Raw genomic sequence first — 11,681 nt, 5'->3', positions numbered from 1 at the left:
ATACTTGTATTATCAGCTTCAAAAAACTTGGCTGAATCTTGCTATCAGTGATGAAATTTTTACCTCGGCTAGCATGTACCCCATCTATTGGTTTGACCGCGCTTGGAATAGAGGAGGCGGTGCTTCGGTCAGCTTAAGAAAAATAATAACATTATTTTTCATGAACACTAATTCATGACCTCGAAATAGTTTGCGTAGCTTGTACTGTCCCTTCCTCCGAAATTCTGGTAATGTGTTGCTATCGAGTGGCAGACATCGACTCTTCCTTCAATAATATGCTAGATGACAGTATCAAAAAGGCATCTGAAAATTGCAAACTAGACATAATTTACTCGTTAGGCGACTTTAACTTTTCGCTCATTATTTGAGACACGCTGAGATCATTCTGTCACCCGTCAATTAATTTTCTCACCTAAACTCTAGATTTCAACCTTTTCCAAACTTTTCCGAAACCTGCACGTGGTCTGAACACTCTGGATCTTGTCCTCACTTCTACTCCGGACGCAATACGTAGAACGGATTACTTGTACGGATTCAGTGGCCCTAAATTACTCCAAGTAGATATAAACATACCCCTTCCTGTAGCTGGTTTACATATAAAATACATTGGGGACTTTAATAAAGGCAATTATTAGGGAATTAGTTGTCAACTAGTGCTCTTTCTTGATAATTTTCGCCTACCCTGTTTTCACAATAGATCTGTCGAAGAGAACTGGCTACTTTTCATAAATAGTTTTTGCACATTAGTTGACAAATACGTCCCACTGCTTACAATTAGCAACGATAGATCAAATGCGTGGTTCACTAAAATTCTGCAGAAAATGCGGAATGAAAGAAATGGCTAAATATAAATGCAAAGTTATCGGGCAGTTATTCTTGGCTTAAATAAAAAAAACCTGCATGAGAGCTAACTGCACAGCTTTAAGTAAGGCAAAGGAGAAGTATTATTTTATTGACTTACCCACACTACTAAAAAAATGTGAAATTTCGCAAAGTCATAAATGCCACACGAAAAACCATGGCATCTCATTACACGATTGTAACAACGTTCTTATTCCAGCTAGCCAATGCCCTACAGCATTTAATTTTCTTTTCATTTCTGTATTCACGAAAGAGAACAGTACCTACATACCCAACATAGCGGAGCTTCATCACCAATTCATGAAACCAATAGACACTCACTTAGACGGTATAATAGGCAATATGCGAAATTAACAGCGCCATCTAGTGAACCTAGCAGGTACCATATCCGCCATTTTTATGCTGGCGAGGCTTGACCACTACGCGCGGGCGACCATAAACTTCTGATGGCTTTTTCACACGCAACGCGCCTTTGTCTGTCTGGCAGGGCGGATGCGGGAGAGAAATTTTACTGTCTACGGTCTCCTCTTAGCTCACCACAACACCTTTGGGTGACTGGGCTTTTCGGACAGCACTCCGCCTGCGACGGAAAATGCGAGCCGGACTCCGGCTTCGTGCACGTGGGAAAATGCGACGGATGGGCAGTTAGCGAAGGAGTTACGTCGTCTGCCATCCGTTCGCGCCAGAGGCGTTGGCAACGCTTTGAATACGGCGGCGGGGACGCGCCCACGATCCAGACAGTGACGCGTGCTCTGACACGGGTCTTTATAAAACGGTGCTTTATTATGAAAGTGTCGTTTAGAAACGCAGCGGAGGATGCAATGAGCGGTCGGTGTAACTTCGAGTGGGGTATACTTAGAGTTGAGAAGACGCGCTCCAGCCAGTCGAGTAGTGTCACTTCGCCTGGTGAACTCGCTTCGTGGTCAGTGTAGGCGGACCGTGGGTGTTTAATGCAAGTGAATAAGTGTGACATTGACATGTCCATGCCACCCTCACGTGGACTCCGCCAGTCCATGTTCTGCATGGTCATGGGCCTGATGCGTTGTCGTCGGGGGTGCCTCCATTGCTGTGGCAACTCTGTGCATGAAAGCTCTGGTGGTGCCTCTTTGAAGCCGTTCTGCTTCAGCAGAAGAAGGACGCGCCGAGCCGCAAGAATGTGGCTGCACGCACCACCACTCCCAGCGGGGCGCTCACAAGTAGAATCAGCCACTGCTCCACTGTCAGTTTTCAAAGCCAAGCAGACTTTGTACGGCCGGCCACTCTTCTTCTGGCTTCGGTAGCACGTGGCACGTGCATAGACAATTCCGAGACTGTAAGAACAACAACAAAAAAAGAACTTTGTAAGCTGCACACAGTCAAGCTTGCCATCTTTTTACCGAGTGCCATATCACAAGTACGAATAAAGCTGTCGTGGCACTGGCCAAGACAGCTTTATGCAAAGCAACAAGATTATGCAACTTACTCTCCACAAAGCACTGACTATGTCATTCGGGAATATCCCTGCGCAGCTTACGTTACAGTGCAAAAGTACAAAACCTGCATGAAGTGCTTCGATGTGAACAACCTCTTGTGCAACATCAGAAACACTGGTTTTTATTCACGAGTTGGAAAACCACATGCCAATAAAAATCTCCGAACTAACGTGCACCCAATGAATCAGGTTTCTAAGAAGTCTCGCTGTTAACTTACGTTGGCGCTTGTGGTGGATCAGTTACGTTCTTTCTAGCTGTCCTTGTAGACCCGTTTAGTCTAAATGTTTAGTGAACAAACTAGCGTACGTCGTTTTTCATACAAAGCAGCATGCGCACTCGTAAAGGCAGCACATTAATATTAGACCAGTATTGCATATGTGCGGACGTGAAATTTGTTTGCGCAAAAAACTGTTTTCATAGTACGAGCCATGTCTTTCGAGGCATGCACGCTGAACCACCGGAACAGCTGCGAAGTTCCTATGCGACCACGTCGGCTGATTGGACATGCTAAATATAAACGCTAAAACATAGCCTCCTCTTGCAAAACCATAATGACAAGTTATCCATGCACGCGAGCACGTGCAGTGAAAGAAACACGCAGTGACATGACCGACCTCGCCGAGAACGCCCGCACGACATTAACATCGGCGGCACTATTTGTACGTTGCTCCAAAAGGACAAGCACTGCATGCTTTCAGAAACGTCGCTTACGTACCTTGTGTCACAGGCGTTGGTCACAACCGACAACGGCAAGGTGTACGCTTCCACGGCGAAGGCACAAGATTTGGTTTGCTGCTTGGATGACGTCGGAGCCTGGTTTATTAAGTCCGCTACAGTGTCATTCAATATATGTGGCGAAATTCCTAAACAGGTTTCCACATCACATGTTCGGGCACTGGGAAACGTCTTGCTGAGGCTACCGCAGTAGCTCAGCGCAGTGAAGTAAATGTTCAGGCGTCGTACGGCCGTACTAGCGAACGCGTTGCCGTCGACCGCTCGCCCACATTAAAATGGCGGCGGGGTCAAAATGCACAGTGTTGCCAGAGCACAAAGCAATTTTGCATATGGTCCATTACAGGCATAAAGACTCAAGTTATCTTCCTAATGCGGTATATATGGAATCTGTTCGAAGGCGTTAAAAACACAGTAATTCACATATTCCGGCTGTATATCTAAATTGGCATGATACCATCTGACTGGAAGTTGGCGAAGATAATACAAATATTCAAAAGTGGAAAATAAACCTTACGTAAAATTTACTATCATATTTTGTTTACTTCTATTGGTTTTAAAATGCTAGAACAATTCATAGCTTCGAATATTTACAGACATCAAGGATCCAATCACTCCTTTTTAAAAAAAATCAGCATGGCTACTGAAAGGGCTTTTCGTGTGAGACTGAGTTGTTTGAATAAACCACAGAACTTGCTGCAAATACCGGCAATAATTATCAAACCGACTGCATGTTGCTGGACAATTTGAAGGCTTTTGATTGGGTCGCACACTGTCGCCCGATATTGAAACTTCCCGCTTTGAACTTAGGCTCCCGTACGCAATCATGACTTCGCAATTGGCTGCTAATCGTCGGCAGTACACAACTGTAAACAATTTCTCTTCTTCCCTAAGTTACGATTTTTCAGGTGTACCGCAAGGCAGCGTACTCGCATCATTACTTTTCCTCATATTCATCAGTGATCTTCCGCAACATGTCTCTTCATGTATCAGGGTATTTGCTGATGACAGCAGTATTTACCGTCAAATCGAGAACCTCAAAGATCACCTGTCACTCGAAAATGACCCAAATGATTGGTGTAGTTTATGGCTCGTGGCTCTAAATGTCTTAAAATGTAAAGTAATGTCGTTTACAGGGAAGTACAGCAGATCCGAATTTTCATACACCATTAATCAGTACATTCTATCGAATGCAACGCAGTATCTGTACTTAAGGGTTATAGCGACAGCTAATGTATTGTTGTTCGATCACATCAGAGGAATCTCTGCCAAGGCTTCCAGACCACTAGGATTCTTGAGAAGTACCCTGAAAGCTATACACTGTCAAGCGTTCGCAAACTATGTTACTTGACTATGGTTCGCCCTCAACTATAATATGCCTGTTCTATTTGGTATCCCCATAAACAATGCTTATTTCATAAATTGGAAAGAATTTAAAATAGAGAAAGCTGCTTCATTGCCAATAACTAGTGTCCTTACTCCAGAATATCGCATAGAAAAGAGGAACTCTCACTTCCACCCTTGAGCATTCATCGCGACATTGCCTTGATGACATTCTTTTATGAAATTACCCACTCCTCCCGAATCACCATTACTGGTTGGCAGAAACACTATCTAACCTCATGTAGACCACGCAATCATCTTGGCTACTCCCGTAATACGGCTCAACAACTCATTCAATAAGTCCGAACTCCCACGTGTCATTATTCTCAGGAATAGTTTGCCTGACCAAGTTGTTGCTGCGACAAACCATGATAGATTCCGTCGTTTGTTGTCAAGCCAGTTCACAAATTTCAGCGAGTAGATACCTCATCGTAGCGCAAAGATGAATTTCTAGATCTTTTCGCCCGACAATGTCATCGTTGTAAATTTCTGATATGTTACATCAGACAAGCTGGTTCTGACTGATAGGCATGTCGCTTTACGTCTGCTTTCTCTTTATTGACGCAGGAACTGCACCCCGCTGTATATCGCCACAATGAATTGTATTGTTTTCTTATTTTTCATGGTTTTACACCTCATTTTGTCCATCTCTTGAACCGCGAACTCGCTGCTAAGATTGCCGCAGCTATGTACGCGAAGACTGTGCCTTGTAACTGCTCCGTTGCTCATGCCCAAAAAACGCACATTTTCGTTAACTGTTGGCATGCGTGCGTCTTTCTACACTAATAATTTCCATTCAACGTAATGTTTTGCAATTTCTTTTTTTCTTTCGTACATTTTCAATCTGATGCAAATATGTACATTTAACTTGTGTATTGCCCCTCGTACTAAACATTCATGTGGGGCCTGTAGGGTACTTTGAAGTAAAAATAATTTACTGCGGTGCACTCACGATGCGATTCTAAGGATTTTATGCACAGGCGAAAAAACTCTGAACAGCGCGCTTCTGTCTACTATTGCCGAGACATGTTTACCAGAAAAAAAAACTTTTTTGGTCTTTAACGACTCCCTCATAGCGCCGTGGTCTCTATGACGTGTTTTCGCTAATGTATCTACTGCAGGGCTTTCATTGTTTGACACGCAAATTCAGCCACTCGCGACGGCCTGCGTGAAGAAAAATGTGATTGTGCCACCTTCTCTCGTGACAGTTGTTAATGGCACCTCAATCTTACGGATTTTCGATTGTTCCTCGGTGCCTGCTGTTCACGGTGATTGAGTTCGACGAAGCCATAAGTGACTTCGTCGAACTCGATCACTGTTTTAAGCGAGGAGCAGCAGTATCAAACAGATGACTGAATGAAGCAGTGATGACGAAAAGGTCTTAATAATAATCAAGAAGTCGTGGCCCCCCATGAACGCCACGCCATTTGACGAGTGCTTCTGACACATCTTTCGGTGTTCGATTTCACAGAAGGTGACACGGAGACTTCACCACCGCATGACACGCAGACTTCACCATCGTCGTGCTCATCACAGAGTTGACGCCGAATGTGCAGACCCCATTCGACAATATGCTTAACACGTGCCTTCGACAAAAATCATGGAGTTTCCTAAAATACACTAGAGGGAACTCCGGCGGTAGTTTCTAAGGGATCTGCAACGCACGGCGCTTCAGCGAGCATGGGAATGATGGGTAGTACACGTATTTGTCTAATCTTTGTACTTCTGGCCTGCTTCTGGCTACGTTGTGTTCGTGAGGTTTGGAGCAGTTTTCTCACGAAACACGAATCAGCAAAGGTTCAGTTGTTGCGTTTCACAACGTTATTCTTTCAAGCTTACCATTTCGAATCGTGTCATGAAGTTCAAAAAGTTTGTTCTTTCCTTCAAAACAAAACTTCAACCAGCAATAGACTAAGCCGCAAGTACGATTTGCCGCCCACAAATACGAAGACTAGGCAAAGTAGGGGACTACCCATCATCCCAACGGCCGCTGAACGATCGCAGCGCCAGTGTCCTCTCAAGTTATTTCAGGAAACTCAATGACAAAAATGACCATAATAGCCAAACAGCTGATTGAAATGTTACGGAAAGGCGTTGTCCAAAAGTATGTCTAGTCCGGGGGCAGCGCGTATGAACATGAAAAGGAAAAAGGAAGGGTCATGGTGATTTTGTGTTGACTACAGAAAACTAAACGCCATCATCAAAATGGATGTGTATCCGCTTCCTAGGAGTAGTGACATCAGTTATTGCCAGCATTTTGATGCCTACTTTTTGTCAAGGAACTTGATCGATATGTATCAATTAACGCCACAAAACTAATATATGATTATGAGAGATCCCATAATGAAAGGATTTCAAAATTTCAACCACTTGGGTTTTTTAACATGCCCCAAAATCTGAGCACACGGGTCTTTAGCATTTTCGCCTTAATTGAAAATGCAGCCACCGCAGCCGGGATATGAACCCGTGACCTAGGGGTCAGCAACCGAATACATTAGTCGTGATACCACCACAGTGGGGCTTTGTCACTTGAATTGCAATCAAGGTATTAGCGGATACTCATGCGACCTAACGACAAAGAAAAAAAAAACGGTCTTCGTGACACCTGACTGCTTTTAAAATTAAATGGCGCATGACTATTAGGTCAATACAATGCGCCAGCAACGTTCGAATGATTTAGACACAGACCACTTCAAGAATTGAAATGAGAAATTTGTGCTACTTAGAGGATGTGGAGATTTTTGGCAGCACTCCAAAAGAGCATAACAGACGTCTCAGTCCTGCTTTGGATTGTGTAGCAAAGGTCGGCTTGATCCAAAACTTTAAGAAAAGTCGCTTCGATTAACCGGAGACATTAGCGCATGGACATCTCGTTCATAAAAAACAGCGTGATGCGAGACCCAATAATGCCTTCACCTCCCCCGAAGGCAATCGTGAAGATATGCGATTGGATTTCTTGTGCCGAAAGAGGGTGCCATTGCCGTTAGAAATTCCCCTTCACCGACTACTGCCATCGCCTTGAGAGGGGCCCAGCTAGCAAACTGTTGAGAGTGAGGAGCAAGTGGATGGGAGAGTGGGGTGCCAGCGTTCTCAGCTTGGCGTTGGCAGTGTGGTAGCTTGGGCTAGTTGGTATGACAGGACGATAGTTAAAGCGCAAGAACAGAACGACGACAAATAGGACAAAAAGGAGACGAGCGCTGAAGCGTTGGATTTTCACAGCGGCGTCTCGAGCACATGTTCTTGAGAGGCGCCCAACCAGGGTACCGTCGAGAGTGAGGCGCGAGCGAATGGGAGTTTGGGGCACAGACAGGAGAGAAAATGAATGGCGACAGAAGGAGAAGCAAAGTACTGCACCTACCCTCTCCCAAACTCTCTCGCACCCCTTACTCCGGTTGCTAGAGGCGAGGATCAGCTTGCGCACGGCTATGGGAGGGGGAGTGAGAGTGGAGAGATGACACCTGTCGGTGCGCGGACACCGTCGGATGCCTGACACAGCCACTCTAAGAAATGCATTCCCAATAAAAATGCGCCCATATTCCCAAAGGGAATCGCGAGGAAATGAGTATATATTTCTTTCGCCTAGAGAGGGTATCCTTTGCTGTCAGACATTCACCTTCACTGACTACAGCCATCGCCTTGAGAGGCTCCCAGCCAGTGAACGGTCGAGAATGAGGAGTGAGCCGACGGGAGACTGGGGCGACAGCGTTCTCGGCTTGGCGTGGACGTTTCACAGCGGCGTCTCTTGCACACATTCCGGATGGTCTTGAGAGGCGCCCGGCCAGCGAATGGTCGAGAGTGAGGCGTGAGTGGACGGTAGAGTGGGGCGCCGGGAGGAGAAAGAGCGAACAGCGAGCGAAGGAGTGGCGAAGCACTGCACCTACCCTGTCCTGCATTCTCTCGCACCAGATGCTCCGGTTTCTTGGGGTGGGGATAAGCGCGCGCACCCGCAGCTCTTGCCACGAGAGAGGGTGTGGAAGGGGAGAAGTAATCTCTGCCGGCGCGCGAACACCAACGTGGACAACGCCGGATGCCTGACATAGCCCGTATAAAAATGTTCTCATATTTAAAACTGAGGACATGAAGACTTTCGAATCAACTAAATTGGTGCGGGAACCGAGGAACTTTTCAGGAATATGCTCATATATTCGTCGTTTCGGTCAGAGGTTCGCCCACTTGGTACCCAGAAAATATGTCTTCTCCGAAAGGACATCCCTTTCAAATAGACTTTGCTTGGCTTGCGACGATGCTTTCCACCAGCTAAGGTTTTTACGAACATCGGGGCCCACACTGCGTCACTTTGATTCGTTCTTGCCGACGGAAGTGCTTCCTGATGCTAGCGGCATCAGCATCGATGACGTACTAGTGCAGCGCCATCAATGCGCAGAGCACGTAGTAGCTTATGTCAGTGGCTCTTAACAAGGCTGAGCGAAACTATAACGTGACGTAACAAGAATGCTTGGCCACGGCTTTGGTGGTACGCAATCTTAGACGTTATGTCTATGAACGTACGTTCACTATCGTCACCAACGACCATGCATTATGCTGGCGGGGGAATCTCAGTCAGCCGTTTTGATGCCGCCAAGTTTCGATGCCGCCACGCAGATGCAGATGCCCTCGCGCCTTCCTCTGAAGGCAGCTGAGAGTTATGATGACAATTTCGACGGCTGTTTTGCCCCCATGTCTTCCACAGTCGCCGTCGTAAATACTTTCAAGAAAAAAAAAACATACTGATGTTAGTTGGGAGCCATTATTTGTAGTGGCATCACGTTCTGGAGCCACCGGCCGCTTTTGTGTCTGTGACAGCCTTTATTCTGGTACTGTTCGGATACCAATGATTCGGATAAAGGCGCACGATTATTTCGGTCGTAACACCGTCTACATTCGAGAGATACGAAAAGCCATGCCTGACGATGTGACAGCTGGTCATCTCGGGTTCATCAGAACACTGAATAGGACACGAGAGGGCTTTTACTGGCCCAGAAGGCGAAACGACAAAGTACTAAGTCGCAAGTTCTTAACAATGTCAACAATACAAGTGCCCTTCGATTCCTTCACTGGGTCTTCTCGAATCCCTACCACCACCTCATTTACCATTTGGATAAGTTCGTATCGATATGGTGGGTGATTTGTACGCTCAAGCACAACTAACAACAATTGATAGGTGATAACATGCTTCGACCACCTGACTCTATACACAGAAACTGTGGCAATACAACCCTCAACAGCTGCGTGCAGGAGCATGTTTTTGGTTAGATTCATCATTCTTTCACATTGTCTTCCCAGAGTGATCATTAGTGGTCGTGGTGATGAAATCGTAACGGATGTCGTCGGAGAAGCGGTTCATCTGTGCAATTCGCAGTTCCGACATTCGTCGCCTTATCACTCTCAGCACGAATAGGCTGGTATAACGTACGAACAGGACTCTTGACTAACATGTTGACCATGAACGTATCACCCGACCACAAGAACTGAGATGATGATCTCTTCGTAATTTATGCGTATAACACTGTGAAACGTAAGACAACCGGTTGACACTATCCTACGGGTACACTTCCGTAGTGACTACTCCTTCACAAATACGCTCTGTCTAGCTGAATCTCGGCTATTGTTCGTCCTCGTACTGTGCATCGCAACACCGATCGGAGGAACGCCATGACAGCCGCCGCAGTCTGTCACATACTGAAAAGGAGACTCTGCAGTTGGACTCAGCAACGTAAACTGGGTGGACCCTATAGACCATGTCTTTCAGAGTGTTCGCAGTACATGGGCAGTAACTAATTTTCTTGCTGAAGTTTCCAGTTATTATACATGAAATAAACTATACTGCAGATTACTGCATGTCAGGAGCTTTCTTCAAGGCTAAGATGGCGGTAATAAGTGCAAATATTCAGCTATAATATGAGGCCTGAACGGACAATTCTAGGAATATATTTTATATAATGGTCAGTATTATTTAAATTACAGCTGAATCCAGCGCGTATAGTACAGGCGAAACGCAGCAACATTGTTGTAGTATAGTAAGTTGTGATTGCTTCACATTCAGTCGCGAATGTTTATGTTTGCTATGACGTACGTGTTCAAGCAAAAATGCAGTCAAACACGAACTGCAACCGCTGGTGTTGAAAACTGCCTGTGGCAATGAGCAAGTCGGTGTTGCTACCAGTGAGGTCACATTAGATATGATCGGCTTGTAAAACATATGGTTGTAATGAAAATTGCATCACCATACAATTACATTAACTGAACTTTGCACCAGACAACGTTTTTCGTAGCAGCAAGTGGTTGCTGCTTTGACGGAGGCTGTATGTAGCCAGAAGAATTAAAGCTAAACCGTTGTTCAAATTGGTTTAATTGAGTTGAACTGAGGCCAAGTTCTGCGTTAAAGCTGTTTATTGCACACCTAAAAAAAGCACGCAACCTCCTTCAAACCAGCATTCACACCATTAAACAACACGAATAAATGGAATCCTGGATCGGTGAAAAGTGGACCCCTTTCGGAGGGAATCAACACCAAAAAAGACATTGAACCCTTCAGCGGTACATTTTTTTCTGTGTCTCTATGGTATTTGAGTATGTTATTTGAGTAACACACATTTTAAGTATTACCATCGAAAATTGAACCTTCGAAAAACACCGCTGAGGCCAGTGACGGCAGGGCAGCGTTTCGGATTCACTGGTCCCTCAGATTCTTTAGTTTAGTACTCAAGGAGATAAGGACAGAGATTCTTACCAGATTTGACACCCCGTTTTTTCGGAGCTCCGGAGGAAATTTATTTGCAGCTTAAGGCGCGAAAACGACACGGACGAAGAGAGACAGTACACACACACGGAGCGTCTCTCTTCGTCCGTGTCGTTTTCGCGCCTTAAGCTGCAAATATGTTAAACCAACAAGCCCAGTCTGCTATTCTTACATCCGGAGGAAAGGGACAGTGATGTGGAAGGCTTGGAGGAAGACTTCGGCTTCCTGACATCCAATGAACGCCGAAATTCTCTGAAGATCGCAGTGACATCGTTAACACTTGGCCGGTTGATTGCGCACAGGCTCTGTAAGAGGGCTGCATAGTCCAGAGTCAAGATGCTGATTTCTGCGCTCTGCTTTTGTGCGGACGCCATGTCTCTGAAAGAAAATGAATAAATCAGTAGGTGGACAACATGTTTCAAGGCGGCTGCAGTACTTGGCTCTGAGTGATGCTTTGCGTTTTTTGTCATCAAACCAAAGCCGAGTAATGTTTC

The 11,681-nt window shown here is 45.5% G+C and overlaps 1 protein-coding gene across 1 annotated transcript in view; it reads right to left on the bottom strand.

The window, feature by feature from the left end:
* LOC142771427 (uncharacterized) overlaps nucleotides 1–11,210 on the bottom strand; it is a 75,180-nt gene extending 63,970 nt beyond the window's left edge. Inside the window, exon 1 of the mRNA XM_075872907.1 lies at nucleotides 11,179–11,210. The gene's annotated coding sequence lies outside the window, so the exon portion shown is untranslated. The remainder of the gene's footprint in view (nucleotides 1–11,178) is intronic.
* Between the last annotated feature and the right edge of the window lie 471 nt (nucleotides 11,211–11,681).

This window comes from Rhipicephalus microplus, chromosome 9 (assembly GCF_043290135.1).
Source record: "Rhipicephalus microplus isolate Deutch F79 chromosome 9, USDA_Rmic, whole genome shotgun sequence".
NCBI classification, from domain to species: Eukaryota; Metazoa; Arthropoda; class Arachnida; order Ixodida; family Ixodidae; genus Rhipicephalus; species Rhipicephalus microplus.
This window is presented reverse-complemented; position numbering and strand designations above follow the sequence as displayed.